General features: G+C 40.6%; 1 pseudogene across 1 annotated transcript; it reads left to right on the top strand.

Moving 5' to 3' along the window:
- Positions 1-1,297: 1,297 nt before the first annotated feature.
- LOC311061824 (actin, cytoplasmic 1-like) lies at positions 1,298-21,860 on the top strand (annotated as a pseudogene). The gene is made up of 4 exons: positions 1,298-1,435; positions 20,697-20,882; positions 21,093-21,383; positions 21,736-21,860. The product of its transcript is annotated as an actin, cytoplasmic 1-like (transcript).
- The last annotated feature ends 1,041 nt before the right edge of the window (positions 21,861-22,901 follow it).

Below are 22,901 nucleotides of genomic sequence, written 5' to 3'. Positions count from 1 at the left end.
TGAATAATAACGCTGACTTTACGATTTCACTATCGCAGCCTATAGAATTACAAGGCGTGTATGAGGTGGCACTAGCCGAAATATCATATACTAATAGTGTAGATAACATTAACTCATTGGAATGCGCGTATGACGTTCTTGATCACGAATCACCAGACTTGCCACCGATTTATCAAAAAATTAAATCGGGTCGATATGATAGCGTAGAAAAGCTGGTGAAAGAAATGAATGAAGAATTCACTACTACGGGTATAGAAATTCAATTATCCTATAGTGATATCAAAAAAAGAGTTCAATTCCATGGTCGTGAACGATATTCTATAAAAGTACCAGCACCATTGGCATACATGCTGGGATTTGAACCAGACACGTGGTATAGAATATGGGAAAGATTTTATGCTCCATTACCGTGCGATATACGCGCAGGCCAATATCATTTCATGGTATATACTAATATCATCGAGGCTCAAAATGTTGGCGAATTCTTGGTGCCTCTTTTGAGAATCGTCAAATGCAGCGGTGATTACGGGGATCAGGTAATTGATTCAGATATATGATTTATACCCTATTGATAGCATGTGATTTCCCGGCGAGAAGTGATATATAAACACCATTACATTTTCTTACAGGTTACTATTGATTACTCACGTCTTCATTACGCACGTGTTAACAAACAACGAATACAGGACATACACGTAGAACTAAAATCAGATTTGAACCGTCTTATCAACTTCGCATATGGTAAGACTGTCTGCAAGTTACACTTTCGCCCTGTAACAAACTCGATTCTCTAAAAAAGAAGAACCGCTACAAAAAAGAAGCCAAGATGGACCCACAAAGATTTGTATCATATTATGTAAACCAAGCTGGCAGCGGGCTTCCAGGTTTCGCAGGCGCTCCAATGGTTTATGGACGAGGGTTAGGCTCCATGTTGAGCCGGGCCTTTAGATTTGTCATGCCTTTTCTTAAACGGGGTGTGGCTATTGCTAAACCACATTTGAAGACCGCCGTAAAGGGTATGGCCTCAGATGTTGTTAGCTCTGTAACGAGTCGGTTGATGAAAGGCTCGGAGCCTAAGCAGGAAGGATCTGGGCTTTTACAGTTATCGCGTAGAAAACGCAAAAGGTCTATATCCACGTTAGCGGCCAACACGTATAAAAGGAGAAAAAGATCTCAGACCGGTTTATCCTCTAGCAAGCGTAAGAAGGGTAAGCGTCTACGGAGAACTGTTTTAAACAAACGAAAGAAACGAAGACCTGCAAAACGGGACCAAGGACTGGATATTTTTTAATTCAAGATGTCGCAAAGCCATTATCTCTCTGCCGAGTGCACCAAATCTGAGCTCGACCTGTTTAAGGCCCCATACACGCAGCTGAGTATAGATCAAACCAACTATGTGGAGATCACGCCCATAAACTCCATTAACGATCAAGAAGTTCTGGATTTTATGATACCCGGTGCGGGGAGTATGTACCTGGATTTAAACAACACACTTCTTTATACACGTCTTAAGATTACCAAGGCTGGTGGGGGGAATCTAGGGGCTGATGATGAATGCAGCATTATCAATTACCCCTTAAACACCATATTCTCCCAACTAGACATTTCTCTCAATGATGTCTTAATCAGCTCGTCATCGGCTACACACCCTTATAGATCAATTATAGAAACACTGCTCAATTTTTCCGGAGAGACTTTGAAGAGTCAATTCTCTGCAGGCTTGTTCTATAAGGATGTAAAGGATCTGGATTCTATTAATATGGCAGACGACGGTCCAAATAAAGGTCTTATCAAACGCTCAAAGTTTTGTGAACGTTCAAAGGAATTTGAATTGTTAGGGCCTTTACACAGCGACATATTCTTTACAGAAAGACTACTTCTTAACAACGTTGACATCCGGGTGAAACTTGTAAAGGCTAAAAGCACATTTAGCTTGATGTGTGGTGCTGACAAAGACTATGAATTAAAGATTATATCGGCATCACTTTTCGTGAAAAAAATTGAAGTCAGCCCGGCTGTAATGCTAGGGCATTCAGCCGCTCTGCTGAAAACTAATGCCTTGTACCCTCTTAGCCGTATTACTGTTAAAAATTACACCCTACCGGCCCAATCGAGAGTTTGTGGTCAGGATAATTTATTTCTCGGACGGTTGCCAAGATATGTTGTGATCGGATTGGTGGACCACAGCGCTTTTGTTGGAGCACGCGAGTTGAACCCTTTCAGGTACTATTATACAAATATAAGGATATTTTATTGTTTTGAATAAATAGAAATACTGGCGGTGTATGAGGAAAATAATCGTTTCTTTCTTTTCTGCAGGTTTCAACATTGTGATCTAGAATATCTGACCTTGAGTGTGAATGGACATCATATACCTAGTAAACCGTTCCAGCCTAATTTTGCCCGTAACAACAGCGTTAGAGAGTTTTACAATATCTTCCTAGCCACCAACAGACATCTTAAAGATTCACCGATATGTATTGACCGTGAAGATTTTGAAAATGGATATTCTCTCTTTGTCTTAAATCTCTCCCGAGACGGTGAACTGGACTCTGAGGTAGTATCCCCGACTCTTTCCGGGTCCTGTCGTATGGACATCAGGTTCAGGACACCACTAGCTAAGACAATGAGTCTTATAGTGTACTCGTGCTATGACTCTATCTTAGAAATAAACTCTAAAAGACAGATTCTGCTCGATTTTTAATCAATGAAAACATGAACAACCACCAGATCGGATCTATATTACAACCGCTTCTAGGTGAAGCTTTTGGAGGGGTGTGGCCTAGTGATTTAATTCCAAAAATCACTACACGTCCGACATATCTAGTAGTCAACACTCACGACCAGAACCGTGAAGGTGAACATTGGGTCGGCCTGATCATAGAACGTGAAGCGGGATATGTTTCTTTTTTCGACTCTTTCGGACATCCGCCGAATTACGAATACTATCCTAAAAGCTTCATCAACACTTTATCACGCTATGGATCTGAAATACGTTATAACAGAAATCAAGTTCAAGATGAGTTATCGTCTTCATGCGGTGCTCATGTGATATTTTTTCTATGCCAGCGTTTTAAAGGACTATCATTCCAGGAAGCCATGAGACTCTATTCAGATAATTTAAAAAAGAATGATGTTCTGGTGACTAACTTTGTCAAGAAATATAGAAAATGTGTTTGAAGTCTAAAACCTGGCACCGTGTATACCCAAAATGCATGTTCTCTGAAACTATTTAATGGTTGTTATAAGTGTTTGAATATATGAATATATGCTATCATATTATTGAAAAGTATTGTACTTTAAAACATTGTATCAACTGAATCATCTCTGTGTAATAATTAACACAAACTCTCTCTTAAACCAATAAATACTTTTCCTTTATTGAAAAACATCTCTGTGTTACAGTATACTTATTGATTAAAAGAATAAACATGCTGTAGAGGGTATTAACGGGGGAAATTCAACCATGTCCAGGAGAGCCGGAGTCTATTGGAACGTGTAGGGTAATCCTCGTATGTTAGACGGTCAGGTGTAGATGGTGTATCAAAGAATGAAGAATTGTCATTAACACGTTGTATAGGTGTAGATTGCATAGCAGAAGACCCCAAAACTGTTTCTCTTTGCTTTTTTCGCCGGGGGTTTTGGACGTCGGGAGATGATGCTGCCCTTTTCAGTTCTTCAAGTTGTTTTTTAGCATGCCCATTAGCAATGCTTGAAAGCGGAACGTTTAATTCTGATATGACATGGAGGAAAGGCAACCACCCGGTCGGTATATTAACGCTACTAGTCCGTGGCTGTGATAAACCTCTCATCAAATCCAGAATGTGTGAACCTCTAATTTGATTTCCTTTGATGACAACCTCCCCTGATGGACCCCAGCTTAAAGCATCAGATTTTTGAAGCTTTTGTAAAATATACCCGACATTTCTTTTAGCGCGTTGTGGAACATTGCGGATGATTTCTTCAATTTCATCAACCGGTGCTTCAACCACTTCTTGTTCTTTCTCCTGGGGTGTTTTCAAAACAATTTCAACGTCTTCCTGCTCCGTCTTCCGTACAAGGTTGAGATACCGTTGTAATAATTCATTGTAACGCCTCACTTTATCGTGAGCATTGATATCATGTTGATTCAGCAAATTTAGCATTTTATTTTCTAAATCTGATTGAGCTGATGAGCTGATGGTTTCAGATTGATGGTTCTTCTGAACAAGTTGATTGAGATTTTGAGGTGAAATTAACAACATCTTATTGAAAGTACTCATACTTGAGTTACTTACGCCCCGTAAATAAACTGGTAAGAAGTGGCAGAGCAGCAGCTATTAGAGGTAATATAAAAGCACCGCCCGTCTGTTCTATGACCCTTCGCTTCTTCTTCACCCCACTTTTCTTGTCAGCAAACAGTTTAATCCACTTTTTATGCTTCTTCAGTTTGGTATATTGAGTCGTTCTCAAAGGTATGTGACCTTTTAACACATTTAAAGCTAATTCACATATAGAAAGAATGAAATCTTCAGAGCTATGAGACAAAAATGATCTGCGCTCCTTCAACCCCAATGAAAGTAGGGCTTTGAGGATCGGGAGATTTCTTTTTATGCGTTCCGACATGTTAGAAACTGTCACTTTTTAGATATATAAACAGCAGGCCATTCGGCTGGTAGCATTCCTGTTCTCAGTCTAAACCGTTCTGGGCACTCAGGACGCAGGTCTATTAATAAATAGCCATGGGCGTCTGCTGTAGCATCATTGTAACATTGTAAAAAGAACTCCTTTCTTCCAGGGAACATCTGATGTGCTAATATACTTATCTGGGCTTTATCCCGAACGTTCTTAAAAAGCACCATATAATTTGTATTCAAACTTATCGTGCGGCTGTATTTACCAGGATTAAAAAGATTCTGCAGTAAATATAAAACAGTCAAGTTTCTATGGTGTCTGTATTGGGTGAACGCTTTCATTAATTCGCTATGGTTTGATCCTACATCCATCGAATCATCGATCACTAATAAACAGTGCTGATTGGAAGGAAAAAGATGCTCATCTTTAAACGATTCTGGAATCCCGTCGATAAAGGTTATATTGACACCATTCTTTATCAGGTCATCATACAGAGGCTGGTAACTTGTATAGGACCAAACAATACGATCAGGACGTCTTGAAAATACATGGTTGATATTTTCTAGTAAACATTTCACAAAATAAGTTTTACCACTTCCGCTAGGCCCGACTATTAAAGCGGTAAATGGTAGTTGAAATCTAGGGTCAAAAGTTACTTCATTCATTTCTGCCCCGATACAAGATGGAAGGTCCTTCCTTAAGCACGAAATATAGCAAGTGAAAAGATAGCTATTAGTGTAAAGTAAATTTATCCACAAGACAATTTTCCTTAATTTCACCCGTCTTCCAGGCTGAGTTTTATTAAAGTAAATCACAGTCAGATAATTATGTTACATACAGTCGTTGTAATACATCAATTCATAGCATGTATGGTTACAACATTTTGAATACAATTATGCCCACATACATTGAAACTGCTAATATAGAGAACATCAGGTCAGACCGTCATAAATCTATATAGAAGTTTTTAATGTCTTAATAACCAAAGGGGAGGGTGGTGCCGTCGGGACATAAGCGTCTTTTATCAAAAATCACTTTAAACCTGATTTCTCTGTGTTTATTTTGCAGTGTGAATGATTTAGTATCGCGGACAATTTTCTTGTAATGTGTAGTAATAGTTTGTTGGCGGGTGGGGTCTTGGATATAATGTTCTACCAGCTGTGAGACTGAATCGAAATTAACATATTGGGCGTTTTCATAGTTCTGGGTTATACCTTTCGCCTTAACACAGACTTTACCTTTCTTTGTTTGATAAGCATATGTCTTAGCCCCCGCGGACGCCCATTCAACAATATGATCATCAGGATCTAATTCCGACGTCAACTCACCCAGATAATTGCCTAATTGAGGATGGTAGGTGTCACCAGGTCTAGTCACATAAAGGAGAGAGTCCGTGTCAAAATAAAAAATACGATGATTCAGCCTTTCTAATTGGTCAAATAAAGTCAATCTACCGTAGGCGGTGGTGAATATGGCGAGAAAAATATTAACCTCGCCAGGAGGCATGACACTGCTGTCTTTGGGGGCATACTGGATAAAGGCTGTATTATCATTGACAAAGTGAAAATTTGAAACATCAAACACACTGGAGAAAAGGTATTTAAACCATTCTTCTGGTTTATTAATAACTTTACTGTTCAAGAGTCTTGACTGCTGTGCCATCTTACCCCATAGAGAGTTTAAGAGTAATTTAGCTATCTGTCTTTTAGCGGGGTTAACTTCGATCTTATCTTTTTCAAGTAAAATACCCTGTTTTTTTCTATAATTCTCAATGTATTCTACACGGCCTTCCTCGTCAATCACATCCGAGGGATATCCAGAGGACATTTGCTTCTCACGAAGGAAGGTGTGAATATATTCTTTGAATTATGTGTTAGATTTCTCGGGAAAATGCCAAACCTCAAAAATCTCCACTAGTTCATACCCTTTTTCTAGAGCTAAGTTAAATTCAACAGAACACCACACACCGGTAAGAGCTCTCTCTTCAGGCGTATGGTCACAGGAGGTGTCCTGATTGTTATTTTCACCACATTTACAACAGAGGGTGAAGACCAGTTTCCCCCGAGAGTTTCTCCAGGGTAAAAGAGGAATGAATAGACCACGCGGGGGATAGACTTTGGCGAAAATCAAGCCAAAAAACTGGTCAGGAGTGGATTGATAAGGGGGAAATAAAATGGTCGGATGTCCTATTGGATAATAAAATGTAGCATTACAATATGGATAAAGGCTTGTAAAATCTACATAATGTATAGTCTCCCCAGGCTGGGCGCTGTAGCGCAGGCGGATGGCTGATGTTCTCCCGCCGTAGAGGGCATCACGCGGTACTAGAGTGGGAGGGATTTCATATTGCGACATGAAATATTTGACTTGTTCATTTTCTTTTTTCATTTGATTCCACTCATGCTCCCAAATACTCTCCACCTCAATGTTATAAGTGGATTTTATTTTATTTAATCGGTGCATGGTGTCAGAGTACAAGTCCTCAAAGGGGACGCCGTGTAAAGGTGAGAGCTCATGTGCGTCAAAGCATCTGGAGCATCCATGCCAAAAACACCCAAGGAAACTAAAAATCCGGCCGCCATAGCTAGCGGTAAAACCGTCGGCGTAGTATTTGCCAAATTGTTTCTCACCGGTATTGAGGGCGTGCTCAATGAAAATGTTACGGGTTTTTGCGATAAATTCTAGCCACTGGATACTGACATGCGAGTAATTCTTCTGCTGACGCCTATAATTGTTTGGACAAGGGATGGCCACGGTATTTTTTGGAATAAAATTGGTTTGGAACACGTTTAAAGCAGCCCCGGCTATTGTTACACTGTCAATAGGATCGACCATGGTAGTTTTTATAAATTCATTACGAAAGTTTTTAAAACCTTCAGCCAGAATTAAGACGTCAGTCCGACAATAAGATTTAAGCTGTTCATCGTAATCAAATATCTCGTTTTTTACCTGTTCATACCATTGATAAAATTCACCCCTATCTAGGACCGACATCTGATCCGGTCCATAGAAACGAGCCGCAGGGTATTGACCTCTGTAACCTTTTTTTGATATATCGGTGAAGTAATGTGGAAAATACCCCTTTTTAAGTTTAGTTGTACAGCCGAGCGCTTTGGGGAATTGTTTTAACGCAAAGGGGAGGAAGCTAAAGGAGTCTATAAACCTCAGCCTATATGTCTTATCGTACAGTAAGATAATTTTACTTCCTTGGGCCGTTATGCTAGGTGTCTGATTTTCGGCTATATACGCGTTTAATATGAGAATGTTGTCGAAGCCTCTCGCAAAATGGCTGATGAAAGTTGTATTTTTAAACCTTTGCTGTCTGTAGTGTTTAATGAAATCTCTATGACAGTTCACCCCCTCGCTTGAATACGATACCCCATCATAAGATACAGCATGGACATAAACAGGAATATGTGTACCGTTACTTTGCGATGTCTCAAAATCAAAAAATACAATTTTATTGTTTTGTTCCACATTTGATTTGCGTGGTTTTTGACGCATGAAACATTGATGAACATCGGCCGCGGTTTCACCATCAACCAAACTACGCTTTTTAGGACTTGGCACGGATTGTTTGCATATTGGACACTTTTTAACAATACATGCATGCGGCTTAGGGTTTTTAGGCGTTATATAGTAATTATTTTTACACTTTAGACATTTCTTATATCTCTGACAGATGGTAGACTCCGTTTTAAGTAGAGAACACATGGTCTTCTCTTTATGTCTCTGGTAACATAAGCTATTTTGACAGATTTTGTTACAGTCACTGCAGGATGTGTGTACAAAACCCATGTCACTCTTACAATCTGAGAAACAAACACGACAATATTTATCACACCAATGGGCTGTCTGGCTGGAAAAACCTTTATGACAGAATGAACAGAAGAAATCCACCCCTAGTAAACCTTTAATATTTCGGATAGCATAGTAATGTTTTTGATGTAACAGGAGATAAAACGTTGTAGCTTTAGGACTTGGATGTGTTTGGAATGTGGAAAGTTTGCTTTGACCCTCCGTTCGGTAATAAATGACTATTTTACAATCCAGGAGATGTTCAAACTTAATAACTTCCTTAAATGACACAGGGCTGTCTAGACTTAAGCCCGCTTTTACATGTAGATACTTTCCAAGTCTAACACAATCTGCATGTGTCTTTTCCGGATGAACTAGAGAGGCTACACAGATGGCAAAACATGCTTGGTTTTGATTATAAAAAGTATTTAAGTGTTGCCGGCATTTTGGTAACACTTCACTGTCTAAAAGAGTATCAAATCGTCGTCTGGCACCACCACTCGGGGCCCTGATAGTCTGAATAACGATTTCTAGACTCTGGTCTGTCAGAACTGATAAATTACTTTGCAGTAACCGATTAAGTAAATCATCTAATTCAGATAGATCAGCTTCACCATAACGCATAACTGTCGACACCTCATTTTGTAAGGTGTCGGCTCTCAATTCTACCTGAATAATATCATCAGCATGCTGCAGTTGGATGGCTTGTAAAGCATTAAAAAGAGCGTCGTGATACCCCCCTGTCACATGTGCATAAAACTCTGCAAAATCTACAAAGTTATCAGGTTGAGGGAATGATAACCTTTGTCTGATTTCTATATTATTAAACCGAGGCCTCTGAATGATCACCGTGTCATTAGATGATACACCATAGGTGTCCTCTGATGGATTTCTACTTGTAGATGATGGTGTCACAGCATCACTATTAGAAACACTACCACCCCCACCCGTTATCTCCCTGACCTCTGACCTGTTACGAGGTATTAGCCTAGATCCAGAAGATGTTCCTTCCATGGGATCGTCGTCCATCAGATTTGATGAGGACGTGTCAGATAGTTGAAAATTGTTTATTACACGTTCCAACTGACTAGCACTGGGTAAAAATATCTCTGGCAGGACAGCAGGACGTGTGACGGGGGGGCTGGCTGAGGGGAGGGCTGGCTGTAGGGATGGTAGACGGGGAGGTGAATTTCCAGATAACTGATTAACCATTTGGTTTAACACCGTTAGGGGGCTGTCAGGTAGATGGAAATTGTTTATTACATGTTCCAGCTGACTAGCACTGGGTAAAAATACCTCTGCCGGGACAGCAGGACGTGTGACGGGGGGGCTAGCTGTGGGGAGGGGTGGCTGTGGGGATGGTAGACTAGGAGGTGCATTACCAGATAACTCATTGATCATTTGGTTTAACAGAGATAATGGCGTCTCAGCCGTAGATGTATCCATATTCAACACAGAAGTTTTTCTTATTTTTTTATTTCACGATATGACTAGGATATAGATTCCACTATTCATCACAATTCACATCCGCTACATCACGCATACCCAATTCAAAGCCATAATCATCAAAGATGGCCCTCCTATAGATGCCTAGGGTATGTCACTGAGAGAACGTCTGTAAAGACCATCGGCAAACCTGGATTTTAGCCAAAGTAGATCGGAGTTGATAACACCCGCTGGATCGAACCCTTGGAACGCGGCTAACAGCGCCAGGTATTCGTGTGCGACACAGTTGAAGAAGTATTGATCACCGGCCGTATTGTAGAATTGATCAAGGAATGGGTCAGAGCGCACCCCCGCTGAAAAGAGCGAGAGGAGTTTTTTTAACTATAGGCTTTACTAGACAGCAGAGTATGTGTGTGTGTGTGTGTGTGTGTGTGTGTGTGTTTGTGTGTGAAAATTACCTTCAGACAACGCTTCCGCTGGAGAACGTGTACTTGTGACGTGGTGGTAAAAATACCCGTAGGTGATGTTTGTCATCAGGGCTATGCCGACGTCTTTGGGCAGCGGTCGGGCTGCGCCTGGGTCTTGGCCTCCTGCCGCGTTAGGGGGATGATCATTCGATGTAGCTCCAGAAGGCCCTAATACATTGTGAAAAGTAATAATAAACGTATTAATAATAAATAAAATATTACATACTTATAAATTAGAATGTCACATTACAACATTAAAACTAATATATATATATATATATATATATATATTTACCTGCTTCATCAGCCGATGACAGGTCTACGACTTCAATTGGACGCCCATTCGGACCATTCAGAGACCAGGTTGTAGTAGCTGTAGATGATTGATTCATAAATTAATTAAATAAGACAACATCATCAAAATTCAGAATAGAAAAGAAGAAAAAATATATTTACCGTTTTCATCGTCAGGTGTCAAGTCGATGATTTCAACGGCACTCTCGGATCCTCCCACTCTCTCAGCTGTTTATAAAGACAAATGAATTTAATGAGTTTACATTTTATTTATTTATTTTAATTATTATAAAAGAACAGGGGGTTTATATCACCCCTTACATTCAACAGTGCAGTCCTATAACATGGTAGAATTTTTCTAATACTTTAGCTATAGATTTAATGGGTTTTAATTTATTTTATTTTATTTATTCATTTTAATTATTATAAAAGAACAGGGGGTTTATATCACCCCATACATTCAACAGTGTAGTCCTATAACATGGTAGAATTTTTCTAATACTTTAGCTATAGAGTTAATGGGTTTTAATGTATTTAATTTCATTTATTTATTTTAATTATTATAAAAGAACAGTATGGTTATATCACCCCATACATTCAACAGTGTAGTCCTATAACATGGTAGAATTTTTCTAATACTTTAGCTATAGATTTAATGGGTTTTAATTTATTTTATTTAATTTATTCATTTTAATTATTATAAAAGAACAGTATGGTTATATCACCCATACATTCAACAGTGTAGTCCTATAACATGGTAGAATTTTTCTAATGCTTCAGCTAAAGGTTTAACCACTTTTATTTTTTTAATTTTATTTATTTATTTTAATTATTATAAAAGAACAGTATGGTTATATCACCCATACATTCAACAGTGTAGTCCTATAACATGGTAGAATTTTTCTAATGCTTCAGCTATAGGTTTAATGGGTTTTAATTTATTTAATTTATTTATTTATTTTAATTATTATAAAAGAACAGTATGGTTATATCACCCCATACATTCAACAGTGTAGTCCTATAACATGGTAGAATTTTTCTAATACTTTAGCTATAGATTTAATGGGTTTTAATTTATTTAATTTAATGTATTCATTTTAATTATTATAAAAGAACAGTATGGTTATATCACCCATACATTCAACAGTGTAGTCCTATAACATGGTAGAATTTTTCTAATGCTTCAGCTAAAGGTTTAACCACTTTTATTTTTTTAATTTTATTTATTTATTTTAATTATTATAAAAGAACAGGATGTTTATATCACCCCATACATTCAACAGTGTAGTCCTATAACATGGTAGAATTTTTCTAAGGCTTCATTTAAGCCAGAACTTATGTCTGTAAAAGTTTAGCCGATCTACAAGCACGCAACATACACCGGCGAGCGCCCGTGCTCTCAGTGCTGCATTTTCGAACGCACCCTTTAGTCACCTGAACCGGAAGCAGTTTAACAGTAGCCAAGATGGCGATTGTTTACGTTCGGATTAAAACATTATTACACTATATCACGGTTAATACCCGTTTCTAAAACCTATACAAGGCATGTAAATTAGCGGGGTTATAACGCGAAACGTGTCGCTAACCCCAGAAGGGTTGATTTTACGTAGAACCGTTACGAAAAATGATATAGTGTTTTACCTTAGCAGCATGCTAACCGTTCCCCCACGGGAGGTGTTCAACCAATCACAGTACCCAGATCCCTTTTTCACTACACGAAGAAGAGGAAAGCAGGAAATAGCACCACAACACGTCAGAAGCTCCGTTCCGTCAGCAGAAATTGGACTTCCGGTTTTCGAGCTAGCAGAAATAAGGGTTCCGGTTGCCTTCAAAATAAGAGCGTGAATTTTTTATGTTTTTTAAAAGACACAAATCTAATTTAAAAATACATTTATGATGTATGCCTTTTAAATGGCTCATACTAAAACACTTCTAAGTGGCAAGTTTAAAAAAGAAAGACACAATTGTATTTAAAAAATACATTTATGATGTACATTATGTCTTTTTAAATGGCTTATACTAGATCACTTCTAAGTGCCAGGTTGTTCCAGTTTGAAATTGGCTATTGACCCCCATTAAATGTGCACTTAGCACTGTTTTGCACTTTAACTGGATATTGATTTGTGTGTGTTACATATATGTATTGTTTTTGTATTGTTTGTCCATTGTTGTAATAATGATGACTCTAGGCCAGGTCACTCTTGGAAAATGATGATGATATAATATTGTTTATTGCAGAAGCAAATAAACAATGATAAAAGAGACCACAAAATATGCTACAAATAATAATAGTAGATAGTGCAAGCGAGATAAAAAAAAAGGAGAAGAATTTGGGGTTTATAAAGTTGATCTCACGTATTTAAAAACTAAAATACAATACAAATACAAAAGTAATCAGAAAAAAAATATTACAAATTTATATTATTTAACAACATATATACAACATGGAAACACAGCATAAAAAAAGATAGAGAAATATTAGTACATTTTTAGTGTGTGTGTGTGTGTGTGTGTGTGTACTTCTCCATAACTGAGCGCCCCTAAACTTGATAGAAAATGGATACAGACCAGTAGAGAATATTGGTGAACATTTGAGAGATAATTTGTAAAAAAAAAAGAAAGTGGCAGGCCGCCCAGTGCGGCCTGACGTAAGAAAAGTGCCAATTTCAGACAATACTGGACACTGGACAGGAGACGGCTGTTGGCGCCAGCACTTTTGACATACGCACACGTTCAGGGAGACCCCCTCTACAACGCCACACTCTCCGCTAAGCCAGACAGGTGTATTTGGAAAAATGGCGGGCCGTCCAGTGAGGTCAGGGGGCAGAAAACAGCCATTTTTAGTGCATAGACTTCACAAATTGGGCGCTGGACACGAGACAGCTATTTGTGGCAGCACTTGTGACATACGCACGCGTTCAGGGAGACCCCCTCTACAACGCCACACTCTCCGCTAAGCCAGACAGGTGTATTTGGAAAAGTGGCGGGCCGTCCAGTGAGGTCAGGGGTCAGAAAACAGCCATTTTTAGTGCATAGACTTCACAAATTGGGCGCTGGACACGAGACAGGAATTTGTGGCGGCACTTGTGACATACGCACGCGTTCAGGGAGACCCCCTCTACAACGCCACACTCTCCGCTAAGCCAGACAGGTGTATTTGGAAAAATGGCGGGCCGTCCAGTGAGGTCAGGGGTCAGAAAACAGCCATTTTTAGTGCATAGACTTCACAAATTGGGCGCTGGACACGAGACAGCTATTTGTGGCGGCACTTGTGACATACGCACGCGTTCAGGGAGACCCCCTCTACAACGCCACACTCTCCGCTAAGCCAGACAGGTGTATTTGGAAAAATGGCGGGCCGTCCAGTGAGGTCAGGGGTCAGAAAACAGCCATTTTTAGTGCATAGACTTCACAAATTGGGCGCTGGACACGAGACAGCTATTTGTGGCGGCACTTGTGACATACGCACGCGTTCAGGGAGACCCCCTCTACAACGCCACACTCTCCGCTAAGCCAGACAGGTGTATTTGGAAAAATGGCGGGGCCGTCCAGTGAGGTCAGGGGTCAGAAAACAGCCATTTTTAGTGCATAGACTTCACAAATTGGGCGCTGGACACGAGACAGCTATTTGTGGCGGCACTTGTGACATACGCACGCGTTCAGGGAGACCCCCTCTACAACGCCACACTCTCCGCTAAGCCAGACAGGTGTATTTGGAAAAGTCGACTAAATCTACAGTTGATTTTGTCGTCAAAAATGTATTTTGGCAGGCCTTGATGGCGTCGTAATGCTACATTTTACACTTGGTTGCATGCTGAAATTAGCCAATCTACTGCTGTGACTTCACCTATCAAATTAAATAAAATACCTTTTAAAAAGTTCTATTGATGTCACCTCCTTATGACTCCATAATAAATCAAACCTACTCATTGGCTTTTTGGAAGAGGATGCAAGTCCCAGGAAGTGCCACAGAATATCATCAGGAAGTTTTAAAGCATCTTCTGTGTATACAGTACTGTTGCGTTGACCAGTTATTGATAGATATGTGTGGATACTCCCACAAAACAGACATGGCTATGGACAAGCCTTGCTTCTATTTCAGTTTCCCAGTTTGACATCAGTATAAAATTTCAATACCATTATAAGGCACACACCAACATCTCGTTCTGTGTCTCTCTCCGTTCCTGAGATATGACTGATGTAACATTGACTGTGACTATGATTGTGACCTTGAGCCATTTTTATAGGGCAGCCTAGAGATCATTTCTACCAAGTTCCATGAAAATCTGAAACTCTCTTCTATCAGGTAATGGATGTGGAGCCATTTCAAAATGTGTGACATTTTCAAAGAGAACTCTGGAACTAATCTGAACAAGAATCAATAGGGATTTATTTGTCACTTACTCAATACAGGTACAAGCAGTGAAATGTTTGGGGCTGTTTCTACAGAGACTGTGCTAACACAACCAATATCTTTTTAGAATTATAGATAACAGAAATAAAATGAAAGTACAGATGGAATGGCATGTATGATAAACCTCTTAAAACATGTATGATAATCTGTAGCAGCAGTGGCAAATGTGCAAAAATACAAGATAGCAACGCATTGCAGGCTTGCAGGCTTATGCAAAGGCTAAAATGTAATTAGATACCATGTTATGTAGACAGATGCCAGGCCATTGTTGACCTGGCATCCTATAGTTTGAATAGTTTCAATGTAGAGATTATAGATTTTTTTGGGGGGATAGGGAGCTGTTAGACTGATGATTCTTGGTTTACATACAGTATGATCCTAGATTACTATTTCTATGCATTTGATGTATTACCTTGCTTACTGTAAATCGCTCTGGATTAAGAGCGTCTGCTAAATGCCTAAATGCCTAAATTGTAAATCACATTGTGAGCTTGTACAGTATATCGCCTATTTTAACTATTTTAAAATAGTCCCAGTCCCACACGTACAGTCCCAGTCGGCAAAGTGTCACCTGGTACTACCAGGTGACCAATTGACACTTATTTGCACAATGTTATTTGCACAATGCACTGACAGACACATCTAAGAACTCTCAAACCCATAGAATCACTTTACAAACAGACATTAAAAACACTTGATCAAAAACCCAACCGTTACCACCATTGCCGTATAGTTCAAAAGTATAATTTATTTAATTTTGATAGCTTTAAACATTTTGCAGATGCCTGTCTCATTTTAAGGTTTTAAATGGGCTTGCACCTCCACCACTAAAACAGTTCATAGAGCGAAGGGAGAGTGGTGACAGATCAACAAGGGCAACTACCAGAGGAGACTGTGTGAGGTACCATTCAGACGGAGTGTGTTGGTAAAACAGTCTTCTCTGTTAGAGCCCCCCATCACTGGAACAGTCTTCCTACCGAAGTAAGAGAGACCAACAACTTTCTAACTAAATTCAACCTTAAAAGATGGCTAAAAGCTAACCAAATTTGTAATCATGAGTAAATTTCGCCTCCATTAATCACTGATGTGTCTCCTCCTATTTTACTGTATTGTACTATGTCTACTTGTTTTGTATAGTTGACAATGTCTCTTTTTGTATGGATAACTATAGCACTTTTTTAACAGCCTGCCCAGGGACTACAGATGAAAATTAGCCAACTCTGGCTCATTTACATGGACGTGAATAACTGACATGTTGATCAATGTGCATTGTCCCTGTTAAATAAATAAATATAAATAAATGTGCACTGACAAGTGATTCTGACGTATATCTGCATGCTAATCGTCTATTTTCACTATTTCAAAAACATTTTTTTTAGAGGGGGTCTGAAAATGGCTGTTTTCTGACCCCTGACCTCACTGGACGGCCCGCCACTTTTCCAAATACACCTGTCTGGCTTAGCGGAGAGTGTGGCGTTGTAGAGGGGGTCTCCCTGAACGCGTGCGTATGTCACAAGTGCCGCCACAAATTCCTGTCTCGTGTCCAGCGCCCAATTTGTGAAGTCTATGCACTAAAAATGGCTGTTTTCTGACCCCTGACCTCACTGGACGGCCCGCCATTTTTCCAAATACACCTGTCTGGCTTAGCGGAGAGTGTGGCGTTGTAGAGGGGGTCTCCCTGAACGCGTGCGTATGTCACAAGTGCCGCCACAAATTCCTGTCTCGTGTCCAGCGCCCAATTTGTGAAGTCTATGCACTAAAAATGGCTGTTTTCTGACCCCTGACCTCACTGGACGGCCCGCCATTTTTCCAAATACACCTGTCTGGCTTAGCGGAGAGTGTGGCGTTGTAGAGGGGGTCTCCCTGAACGCGTGCGTATGTCACAAGTGCCGCCACAAATAGCTGTCTCGTGTCCAGCGCCCAATTTGTGAAGTCTATGCCCTAAAAATGGCTGTTTTCTGACCCCTGACCTCACTGGACGGCCCGCCACTTTTCCAAATACACCTGTCTGGCTTAGCGGAGAGTGTGGCGTTGTAGAGGGGGTCTCCCTGAACGCGTGCGTATGTCACAAGTGCCGCCACAAATTCCTGTCTCGAGTCCAGCGCCCAATTTGTGAAGTCTATGCCCTAAAAATGGCTGTTTTCTGACCCCTGACCTCACTGGACGGCCCGCCACTTTTCCAAATACACCTGTCTGGCTTAGCGGAGAGTGTGGCGTTGTAGAGGGGGTCTCCCTGAACGCGTGCGTATGTCACAAGTGCCGCCACAAATTCCTGTCTCGTGTCCAGCGCCCCAATTTGTGAAGTCTATGCACTAAAAATGGCTGTTTTCTGACCCCTGACCTCACTGGACGGCCCGCCACTTTTCCGAATACACCTGTCTGGCTTAGCGGAGAGTGTGGCGTTGTAGAGGGGGTCTCCCTGAACGCGTGCGTATGTCACAAGTGCCGCCACAAATTCCTGTCTCGTGTCCAGCGCCCAATTTGTGAAGTCTATGCACTAAAAATGGCTGTTTTCTGACCCCTGACCTCACTGGACGGCCCGCCATTTTTCCAAATACACCTGTCTGGCTTAGCGGAGAGTGTGGCGTTGTAGAGGGGGTCTCCCTGAACACGTGCGTATGTCACAAGTGCCGCCACAAATTCCTGTCTCGTGTCCAGCGCCCAATTTGTGAAGTCTATGCACTAAAAATGGCTGTTTTCTGACCCCTGACCTCACTGGACGGCCCGCCACTTTTCCAAATACACCTGTCTGGCTTAGCGGAGAGTGTGGCGTTGTAGAGGGGGTCTCCCTGAACGCGTGCGTATGTCACAAGTGCCGCCACAAATTCCTGTCTCGTGTCCAGCGCCCAATTTGTGAAGTCTATGCACTCCAGTGAACAGCATTTATCCATTTAGATACATTTTTTATGTTATTAAAACAGTTAAACACTTTTTTTATTACAAATATACATAATATGTGTTTTCTAGCTTCGTTTAAATGCTTAATTTATAGTTTTAATGTGCAAATGAACCGTTTTTCAATGGTTTTCAATGGTTTCTTTTTACTCTAGAGGGTACTCTTATTCTGAAGAGATCGTCAACCGGAAGTCTTATTTCTGCTCCGTTATTTCTGCTGACGGAACACAGCTGTCAGACAGCAGCAGCAGACAGGTAAAGGTGCCTTTTATTTTCCACAGAACGCCTCAAAACGGCACTTAACACATGTAACATTGTGTGTTTAAACTGCCAGATGTTTCTTTTTTTTTATATGACCAAGGGCGGATGCTGTGCTAACGTTGTAAACAGACGTTTAAATGGCTCCAATTGTGCCAATAGGACATAATCATTGATCAGTATATACTCCCTAGTCCCTAAGGACGACGATGCTATATTTAATATGATTTTAAATATATATTTAGCTGAGTTTAAGGCTCTTATTTGTTGAAAGGAGGAGATGCTAGTGAAATTAGCGCGTTAGCGTCATTTATGTAGGGGTTTAAAGGCTGTATGGGACAGTTTATAACACTGTAAAGCTAACGATTGTGTGCTCAGATAACCTGGTGAGCTGGTGAATGTACAGTGGATTCATTGTTAGATCAATCTGGAATGTTATAAGTGTGTATTGGGCTGACTGTAACCTGAAGCTTAAGCTAACAGACAGTCCATGCAAGACACATCTCCTCATAGACATCACTGATCACCATTAAAGCCTCGATTTTACATTTCATATTATTTACAATATTTTTATCTTGGTTATTATATAGCCGTTTGAGGGAAAGAGCTCTAGCTCCGTTTTTGTACTGTTATTTAACATGACAGTATGTTTTGTGGTCATGGGTCAATGGGTGGGGAGGCATGCGTTAATCCGTGCTAACAAAATGTAGCGCGTTAGCGTCGTCTATTCAGGGGTTTAAAGGCTGTATGGGACCGTTTATAACACTGTAAAGCTAACGATTGTGTGCTCAGATAACCTGGTGAGCTGGTGAATGTACGTACAGTGGATTCATTGTTAGATCAATCTGGGATGTTATAAGTGTGTATTGGGCTGTCTGTAACTGCTGTTTTCATATAGCTGCTGCAGGCTGCTTAAAGCTAACAAACAGTCCATGCTAGACACATATCTAGTCCCCGATTTTATATTTCATATTATTTATAATATTCTTAGCTTGGTTATTATATAGCAGTTTGAGGGAAAGAGCTCTAGCTCCGTTTTTGTACTGTTATTTAACATGACAGTTTGTTTTGTGGTCATGGGTCAATGTGTGTTGTTGGTCAACACATGTTTACCTCCATCTGGGGTGTGTGGGGGTTTTTGTAAACCGCTCAGCGTAACATGCATGATATATACTGCTAAATGAGGAGAAATCAAATTAGTGATGGACTGTTTCAGACAATGTAATGTATTGTAGATGTTGATTCTAATCACTGTATCTGATCTGTTTATGTATGTCTAGGCCCCTATGCTCTTGTTTATTGTACATTATAGGGCACTGAGGGTGTACAAATGGAATCAAATGGACCCTTTTTTGGTTCCATTTATACACTCTGAGAGATAGGATTTTATAATATAGAGTGAGGTCCCAGAGATATAGAAAATGTTATCAAATGGGGGTCTTTGAAATTAAAAGGTTTGGGAACCACTGTGACAGGGGATACTGTGTGTTCATATTTGAGACAGTTATGCAAATATTCCAAAACACTTCATTAAATAAGGAACCAAATGGACATTTGGTTCCATTTATACACTCTTAGAGTTAGGATTTTATAGTATAGATTGCGGTGCCAGAGATAGAAAATGTTCAAATAGGGGTCCTTGAAATTAAAAGGTTTGACAACCACTGTGATAGGGATGGAACGCAGTGAGCTGGGATTGAACCCGAGGCTCCCACTCGCCAGTCCGGCGTAATACCAGTCATGCCAATTGGGCTGTGCCCGATTGCCATGACTGTTGCACGCCGGTTCAGGCTAATTTGACTGGGGGCTACATATGCGTTCATATTATTTGAGATATTTAATTATGTGTAGGCCTTTATGTATAGTCTACATGATTGTGGATGCTGTGTGTTCATTATGCTCTCAACTAGTGTCATAGAGTTGAGGCTTTGGACAGAGAGAGACTCAAAGCTGTTTATGTGAATAAAATGTTCATCCAATACGTGTGTGCTATTACAGTAGTTCTCAAACGTTTTCATGTGAAGGACCCCCAAATTAATATGCATTTGACTATAGGGTTTATTGATGATTTTGATGTTTATAATAACACATTTTTCTGGAGACCCCCTGGAACCCCCTTAAGAACCCATGGGGGTCCCCTGACCACAGGCCTTTTTAATATTTTCTGTATCCACATGCAAGTAGGGACATGGTGGTGTCACAAACAAGCACTGGCAATTAGTACTTCTAGCTTTTGCTGGTTTCAGGGTGCAAGTCCCTGCAGTGCTGTACCCTGCTGACTGTCTCACCTTTGTCCTGTATGTTAAATTAGCCAATCTACAAGCTCGCATGTTAAGTACATTGGTTTTCAGGATTCAAAAATGGCAAAAAGCTTGCAGATATGCCACTTTTGTGACGCTGTAGCATGCTCAAGTAGGGCATTAATTTACAAAAGTGAAAATATGGAGATTAGGTGTTTCTCCCCCCTCCCCTGCTGTTTGTTAACCTTTGTGTTTCTTCTTCCTCTCCAGGGTGTGATGGTGGGCATGGGCCAGAAGGACAGCTACCTGGGCGACGAGGCCCAGAGCAAGAGAGGCATCCTGACCCTGAAGTACCCCATCGAGCACGGCATCGTCACCACTGGGACGACATGGAGAAGATCTGGCATCACACCTTCTACAACGAGCTGTGTGTGGCACAGGGAGAAGATGACCCAGGTAAGAAAACAAAAACTGGGGACTTGCAGGAAGATGTGGGGACATTTAGAAAAAACAATAACTGACTTAGTCTGGCTCATGTAGTTTAATTAAATAGCTGCAGGGTTGAATTTTAACATGATTTTATTTGTAAATAATCAAATCAATTACTCTGACTATTTCACCCTGTATTATGCTTTGTTGTACACGGGTGGCGTACAAAAATGGCAGATCTACAAGCTCACAACACGATGCATTGTGAGCTCTTCATTCAGATCATGTTCGAGACCTTCAACACCCCCGCCATGTACGTGGCCATCCAGGCCATGCTGTCCCTGTACGCCTCTGGTCGTACCACCGGTATCGTCATGGACTCCGGTGACGGCGTGACCCACACTGTGCCCATCTACGAGGGCTACGCTCTGCCCCATGCCATCCTCAGGTTAGACCTGGCTGTACGCGACCTCACAGACTACCTCATGAAGATCCTCACCGAGAGGGGCTACAGCTTCACCACCACAGGTTGGCAAAAACACCTTGAAACCAGCCAAACTCCTCAGCCACACATTGAAACCAGCTAGAGAAGGCTTTTAGTGTTATATTGTTGCTAGAGGTGTAAAACCCCTCAACATCCTGTCAGCGGTTTACACCACAAGCAAACTTAAACCACTTAATCCCTTTAGACTTGGTAAACAGGACATGAGCTGGCTCTGTACTATCTACACAAAATCTCTTGGGCAAAAATAGCTATAGATCTGCTATTTTTGGCTTAAGTTCCCCCACAATATGCATGCTGGGATTCCAAGTTGTTAAAGAATATGAATTATATATTGCCTTCTGTTAACTAATCTCATTCTCCTCTTCTGCCTAACAGCCGAGCGTGAGATCGTGCGTGACATCAAGGAGAAACTGTGCTACGTTGCACTGGACTTGGACGGACAGGTCATCACCATCGGCAACGAGAGGTTCCGTTGCCCAGAGGCCCTCTTCCAGCGGTGAGTCAGTAATTTGGATTCCATAGCAGCCAGCATGTCTTCTATGGAAGCATGTTGGGCAGCGAAAATAGCCTATCTACAAGCTCTCAATGTGTCTTGTAGAAGTCTGATTTCTTTGCCTGGTTGGCAGTATTTAAAACGGCAGGAACAATATTACTAAACATCATAATTGTATGTATTGACTCATTTTAACACTGTATCACAGTCTCATAATAATAGGGTTTGGCCATACATATTTTCAGTCGTGAGCTTTTACTTTGCTGTAATCTATGTTTACATGAAATGTTATCACTCAATTAGTTGTCACGCTGTCCAGTTAACACATTTTTTCTATAGTATAGATTGTGGTCCCAGAGATAGAAAATGTTATCAAATGGGGGTCCGTGGTCTAATGCATATCAAACTGGGGGTCCTTGAAATTAAAAGGTTTGAGAACCACTGTGACAGGGGATACTGTGTGTTCCTATTTGAGACAGTTATGTATGCAAATATTCCAAAACGTTCACTTCATTAATGTTTTTAAATAGCCGATCTACAAGCTTGTAGATTGGCTATTTTCAAATGGCTGATGTATATAGGGTCTATGTGGCTTGCTGATTTTGATGCTATAGATATTAACACATTTTTCTGGGGACCCTGTATAGTTAATCAGTAAAGTTATTTAACATGACAGTGTGGTGCTAAAGCTGCAGTTGAAATCCAGCTCTTAGAGAACCACTCCCCTGGTATGTGTTCATATTATTTGAGATATGAAATTACACAGTATGTGCAGGCCTATTGGCTTTGGACTGACAGAGACAGACAGAAAGCTGTTCAATACATGTTCATCATGTGTGCAAATAGCCAATCTACAAGCTTGTCTTGTGACCAGCTAATCTCCAGGACCGTTGGCATGATCACAGCGAAACTGTGCACACACACTCCCTGGATGCCAATTCAGAACCTCTGCCCCGATGTTTTCACATGGGCCTGTTATAGCGCCACCAGGAGGCCGCTTTTTGCTAAACATTGTTTTTGACAGTACTTCTACAGATTCTGTCCAAAC

This window comes from Gymnoscopelus microlampas (genome assembly GCF_963454915.1).
Source record: "Gymnoscopelus microlampas genome assembly, chromosome: 15".
Taxonomy (NCBI): Eukaryota; Metazoa; Chordata; class Actinopteri; order Myctophiformes; family Myctophidae; genus Gymnoscopelus; species Gymnoscopelus microlampas.
The sequence above is the reverse complement of the archived record's forward strand: the minus strand, read 5'-3'. Positions and strand labels throughout refer to the sequence as shown.